This window comes from Triticum dicoccoides, chromosome 1A (genome assembly GCF_002162155.2).
Source record: "Triticum dicoccoides isolate Atlit2015 ecotype Zavitan chromosome 1A, WEW_v2.0, whole genome shotgun sequence".
Classification (NCBI taxonomy): domain Eukaryota; kingdom Viridiplantae; phylum Streptophyta; class Magnoliopsida; order Poales; family Poaceae; genus Triticum; species Triticum dicoccoides.
The window spans coordinates 265,455,853-265,462,781 of NC_041380.1; the positions used below are offsets into that span (position 1 = coordinate 265,455,853).

General features: G+C 41.0%; 1 long non-coding RNA gene across 1 annotated transcript; it reads left to right on the forward strand.

The window, feature by feature from the left end:
- The first annotated feature begins 1,260 nt into the window (after positions 1-1,260).
- Positions 1,261-5,738, forward strand: LOC119268208. The gene is made up of 4 exons (XR_005133003.1): positions 1,261-1,719; positions 2,561-2,608; positions 4,879-4,936; positions 5,490-5,738. It is a non-coding gene; the product is annotated as an uncharacterized LOC119268208 (long non-coding RNA).
- Positions 5,739-6,929: the final 1,191 nt, after the last annotated feature.

The window sequence follows — 6,929 nt, forward strand, 5'->3', positions numbered from 1 at the left end:
TTCTGGTGGAAATCCAAGAGGATCACGCAAGTGTAGACAATGTGCACACAACTCACAGTCTCACTCTCACCGTCCTTTAGGGCGTGTTTGGTTCAAGAATCAAGTGGAATGGAATGTCATGGTTCTATTCCCCGGGAATGGGTTGGTTCCGTTTCTATGTTTGGTTATGGGTATTATATGGAATGGAATGGTTATGTTCTGGTGTTTGGTTCAACAGTTGAAATGGAGTGATTTTCAGCAACAGTATGAATAATTTTAACTCTTTGTATTTTCAGGAACAGAGTATTCAAATTCTGAGAAAACATTTAAATTTTATTTGCAACACGAACAATGTATAAATACACTCAAGCATATATCAAACATAAATTCACACTAGTTTGTATTTAACAAGTTACATATATAGGTAAAAAAATCATTAACCAACAATCCGACATACGCACCAAGCAGAAATAATAAAAGACTAGCTGCTGCTGTACTAATGAAGCTCTCTGTTGTAGCAATCCAACATACGCACAAGCAATTCCTATATACTGAATGAAGCTCGTCTCTCTGCTAGCCGATGCTGCTCTCTGTTGGCCTGTTGTTGCTGCTCCGCTGCCTGCTAGCTGCTTCTTGCCCGGTCTCTACTGCTGCTCCGCGGCTGCTGCTCTACTCCTCCACGGCCACCGCCGCCGCAAGCCACTGCTGCTGAGGAGCGCCACCAGGAATCAACCTGCCGCCTGTAGGAACGCGCCGTCGCGGTTGCCGTTGTTCATGTTGCAGCCAGTCATTGCTCCCTGCTTGCAGCCGTTGGTGACGGTATGGTCGGACGGAGGTGGAGGAGCGCCTGTGGGCTGGCTAGATCGGGGACCGGTGGTGGAACAGCGCCTGAGGGCTGACTGGATCGGGGCCGGAGTGGCCGAATCGCGGTGGAGCGGCGCACAAGAAGGTGGTGGTGGCCAGGTCGTCGCAGTGGCGCTAGCCCTCACGGCCGGAGCGGGAATGGAGGAGATAACCAGGGCGGAGCGGGCATGCATGGCTGGCGGCTGGAGATTGGCTTCTTCAACGGAGAAGAGGAGGGAATGTGAGAGACGAGGCGTTCCTGGTACTAACGCGTTCCGGATCTAGGAGGAATATGCCATTCCAGAGAACCAGTGGGTTCCGATTCCTCGACCAAACCAAACAGGAGAACGACCTCTAGAGACGGGACGGACCCGTTACGTTCCATCTGGTGACACACCCTTAAAAAAAGAAACCTCACAGTCTCACCGCTCAAAAGAACAAAAAAGAAACACCTCGCAGTTTCACGCGACGCTCTTGCCTGATCCTCTTCTCATCTCCTTCTATCCCCGACCTCTGTACAAATTTCGTAACACCCGAGCGCTGCAGATTCCCAACGCCATCTCAGTTTCCCCTCTTGATTCCTTGTCGTGACCTTGCTCGTAAACACCTGCTCGCACGGGGTGGCCATCTCGTGCGCCTAATTTGGCTCCCTGTACGCCTCCTCGATCTGCCACGCCGAACGGCGATGGAGGGTTAGTAGGGCTCGATGAGAAGCTGCGCAATGGAGAAGGCGAGCTTCTCGATCTTGACAGCACAGCTGTCGTCGGCGTCCTTGGAGGCAACGTGGGCGTGGATCTCATCTCCCACATCCAGTTTGAATCCACCTCGATTGTGAGGATGCTGGCGGCGTTATCTTCGATCGCATCGTGGCCGTCCCTGAGCGAGGCGCCCCGGCAGGTCATCTTCATCCTCGACAGCGGAAGCCTGACTTAGGCGGCTCGTTTTTCACTTGCAGGCCCCGGCTTCTTCCTTTCCTGCCTATCTCATACTCGTATTTTTTTTCTTGTTTCATATAATACATTAAGGTACGACTTGTTAGTGAAGTATGTAAATCTATTTATGCCCCATATACTTTTTCCGTACTTGGGACTGGCATCTGAAGTGTTAGCCCCCCTGCCCCCATTCATATCTATTATTAAAAAAATATTAGTTCATTTGTAATTAGCAAGTTTTACTATTTTCCAAAGATAGAATTAATTTTAACAAGTGAATATGAAAATGGGTGCTAATGAATTTGACATATAGATCAAATATTAGATAATATATAGTGTCAACAATTGGTATATTTAGCTATTTCCATCGAATGTTGGTGCATGTTTCCAATACTTCTAGGAGTAGTAGATCATATCTGTTCTGCCATATCATGTTAGCATAGAAAATTCAATTTTATTTTGAGGATAGTTTGCAGTTTACTAATTTTTCATCTACTTATGGTTATCTAAAAAGGCTAGTAGCATATGTAAATGTGTTTTTAGTTCCTACCTTTAGAATATTTTTTGTGTTGACTATGTTCTTGACCACATCATCCTTGTTAGTTCATTTGCTATAGAAAATAAAATAGCAGGTGTGATAAAGTCAGCATGTTATTACTTGCAAGTGTTTTGGATACCCCCTTTCTCTTATGTCTCTCATGAACTCCTTGAGCTTTATGTGGAACACTCGAACAATGTGATGATTGGTTGATTCCCTTGTGTGTTCTGATGCTGACACGTTAATCCTGTTTTTACCTCATTTGTAGGGTCATAGGTGCATAACTGCGCTATGCATGGTTCGTCTTTACCTTCAGGTAGTAGAGTTCCTATTTTGTGGTATTTTGGGCCATTCATTCCAAATACATAAGGTCCACAGCCATTGTTTATTTTTGTGTGTACCTTTCCTCCCGTTGATATGAAAGCGAACATGGACTTGAATAATCTGAATATTTTGCATGTAGTTATTCCACCTTTTTCCGTTGTGTTTCCTTAGCAATTTGGTATGGTTATCCAGCGGCTCTCTCAATAGTGGCAAGTCAACCTTGCCTGTTGGTAGCATAGTCTGAAAGATGGCATGTTCTCGCTCTACTTGAAGTTCTTTCTTCGTACCAGAAAATTGCACTACATCACACACTTGCAACTTGGGTTTCTGACGTTCCAAATTTTGATATTGCCCTCTCCAATGTCCTGTTCAAGTTTCCTAATTGAGCATCAATTTAAAATTCATATTGTCTAGTTGTTCTTGTTGGTACTAAAAAACCTTGATAGAACTTACATATTTGGTGTTCTTTTCTCTATCCTTGTTTTTCATGTTGTACACTTTGTGTTATATTTAGTCCTTTACACACCCCTAAAAGAAATACTAGGTTCTTGAATGTCTAAATTGTATATCTTGATTGAACTTTCTTGCTACTTACCTCTTAGTCATACCAGCCTACTGATTATTGATTTTGTTTTTGTGTCGCTAGTTCTGGATTCCTCTTTGTATTTTTCTTTTCTTATATAGTCTTACATCTCTAGCTATTTATGTTGTATTACTTGCCCTGCATAAGCATAATACCATTAGTAGAAATAAGAGTTTTTTTTGCAACATGCGTAATTTTTTACTTGTAGTACGTGATATGTTTCCCTCTGGCAATTCAACAATGCTGATTTCCCTCTGTCTTGATTAAGCCAGAGTGCATGGAAATTTGTTCTCATGTTTTTGACAAAGAAATAATTGATAGCTTCAGTCAGGACCAAATGTAACATGTTTGATTTATTTATTTGAACACTTCAAATTATCTGCAGCCCATATGGAAATGCATAGGCGAACGTGTGTGATAACCATATGTGTAGGGTAAACTATGTAAGACCAGATATTTGTACATCAAATACACTGAGTTAATGAAGAAATTTTTGTAAGCATGGAAAGAGTGGAACACGTAGATAGCACGATTGATGTGCAAAACAAAAGCAAGCTATGATGTTGCTTCCGGTATATTGTACTACAGTCGTGCATCATGTAAGGAAAGATTAGCAGTTGAATTCAGAACAGTAAGTAAAGATTTTCTTACCGCACGTTGTCCAGAGGTTGTTCTCTTCTGGCATAGTTGTGCAGTCTGACACGCCTCCATGTATGAGCGAAGGTTGTCTCTTTTTTTGGTCTTGAAGTTTCATTGTCGTCTCCTATCTTGAAAATAACGTTTCACATAAATTACTATAAAAAACATGCTACCCATACTTACTTTTTTTTTTACATTCACAACTTCAGTCGTGGAGAAGTAACATTCACAACTTCAGGTGTAAAGAAGTAACAATCATTATGAATGAATACATCGCTTATGACGTACTTCAGTGCAACATTTTTTTATGTTGAATACATACATAATAAGATAATAATTTGAAATATTTTTCCCGTCCAAGCTTAATCACAAACCCACATGTGCCTAACTTGGATTGTTGCATTATATATTTTAGTTGTAAGATAGTTAGATAATATATAGTGTCCACAATTAGTATTATTGAGCTATTTCCATCGAATGTTGATGCGTGTTTGCAATACTTATGGGAGTAGTACATCATATTTGTTCTACCATATCATGTTAGCATAGAAAATTCAATTTTATTTTGAGTATAGTTTGCAGTGTACTAATTTTCCATCTACTTATGGTTATCTAAAAAGGCTAGTAGCATATGTAAATGTGTTTTTAGTTCCTACCGTTAGAATATTTTTGTGTTGACTATGTTCTTGACCACATCATCCTTGTTAGTTCATTTGCTATAGAAAATGAAATAACAGGTGTGATCAAGTCAGCATGTTATTTCTTGCAAGTGTTTTGAGTACCCCCTTTCTCTTATGTCTCTCATGACTCCTTGAGCTTTATGTGGAACACTCGGACAATGTGATGATTGGTTGACTCCCTTGTATGTTCTGATGCTGACACATTAATCCTGTTTTTACCTCATTTATGGGGTCATAGGTGCATATATTATTAAAGAGGATCAGGTATATTATAAGATCATCATGGAGTACTCCTTAAGGTTCTAAAAAATTATGATTTTGATTATTTTTTCATCTTACAAATTTTCTTCTTTGTTGTAGAAATGAAGGAGACCTAGTGGGTATTAAGTTCCAGTCTTCAGGTGAAAACACACATACTGTGAGTATCTTTTATCCTAGTGTTGTAGTTACATGCAAGTCCATAAAAGCATATATTTAGTGAAGAATAAGATTGCAATTGGGGATTGCAAGTTCATGTACAATAACGATTGAAAAATTGTAAGGGGAACTTAGAGCTTGATAAGAACTTAAAAGCTACTCCCTCCATCCCATAATATAAGATGTTTTTGCAAGCTATCTTAGCTTGCAAAAACATCTTATATTATGGATAGCTTGCAAAAACATCTTATATTATGGGACGGAGGGAGTATTTCAAAAGCTATTTGATTTTGTTCTCACGCCTTGAATAGAAGGCGCGCATTGTACTGCCGTTTCTGTTCTTACTGTTGAGAAAAGATTAAACTGTAAGAATAAGATAAGATTGCAATCTAGGATGCAAAATTTGATGTACAATAACCACTGAACAATCACAAGGAGAACTTAGGACATGAATGAAAAGCTTATTTGATTGTCTTGTCATACCTTGACGTTAGATGTACTGTTGTTTTTGAGAAAAGATTAAACTATATGTTATTTCTACATGATCTGTGCAGATGGTACTTACTGGAGGCTCGCTCGATGGGCCGATGGAGCAATTGAGGATATTGGGGCACTTGCTTGTGAGAGTTCTTTTTTTTTCTTTGAGGGAAAGCCATCATTGTGGTGTATGTTAATTTGGAGTAATACTGTAATAGCTACATCATTATGGTATATGTCTAACCTATCATGAGTTTTGTTTATGCGATCATGAGATTGATTGTGAGATTGGTGCAAAGAATATGTGATGTACTGTAAGATTGATCGTGAGATTATTGTATATGGTATTAGGAACAAAAACAATGATCAGTGAAGGGTTGGATTGTTTGGGAGAAGCGATCAACATACCTATCTTGGTTTGGGTCGTTGTTCCCTTCCACCCCTATTTGCGTGAGTTAAAAAAAGACCTGAGAGAGGAGGAAGGATGTAGGGGTGGAAGCCTGGATTGCTGACCTGAGAGTGGAAGCCTGGATCGTTGTGTGGTATTGTGCCAACGCAATGGCAGTGAAGATGATTTAGGCAAGCTAGGGTTCCTTAGCGTAGGTTTCTTCTGATTTTGTTAGATCGCTTCTTCTATTCGTAAGTTGGCCTTGATAGGTTAAGATATTTTGAAGGAAAAAAGGTAGACGTGAGGGATGTTTTTTCGCACTATATATTATAATATAATGGCATTATTGGCAGCTGGTGGGCGACGATGTGGTACGAGAGGTGTTGCATGTGTTGCATGGCGGTAGTCTACCGGAGGGATGGACGACACCCTTGTGGTGCTTATCCCCAAGGTTCAGAACCCCGAGAAGTTGAAGGATCTTCGCCCTATTAGCCTTTGCAACGTTGTGTACAAACTCGTGTCCAAGGTCATTGCTAACCGGCTCAAGTGCATCCTGGGAGATATTATATGACCAAATCAAAGTGCTTTTGTCCCTGGTAGGCTTATCTCTGACAACACAATCCTTGCATATGAAATGACACACTTCTTGAAGAGGAAAAGAACTGGGAGGAATTTTTATGCTGCTCTCAAACTTGATATGAGTAAGGCGTATGACCGTGTGGAGTGGGGCTTTCTGAAAAAGGTTATGGTGCAGCTAGGTTTTGCGCAAGAGTTTGTGGGTCTGATTAGCAAATGCATACGGACTGTGAAGTATCGGTTCAAAGTTAATGGTTCCTGTACGGACCAAATAATCCCTGGACGTGGTCTACGACATGGTGATCCGATTTCTCCGTACCTTTTTTTGTTGTGCACCGAGGGACTTTCTGCACTGCTACAACATGCTGAGGATGTGGGGCAAATTAAGGGCATTCAATTAGCACAGGGGGCCCCTTCGGTGAGCCACCTGCTGTTCACGGACGACTCTTTACTCCTGCTTGAGGCAAATCCAGAGAGCATACAAACAGTGAATCATATTCTGCAAGTATACGAAATGGGGTCGGGTCAAGTTATCAACCGGGACAAGTCTGCT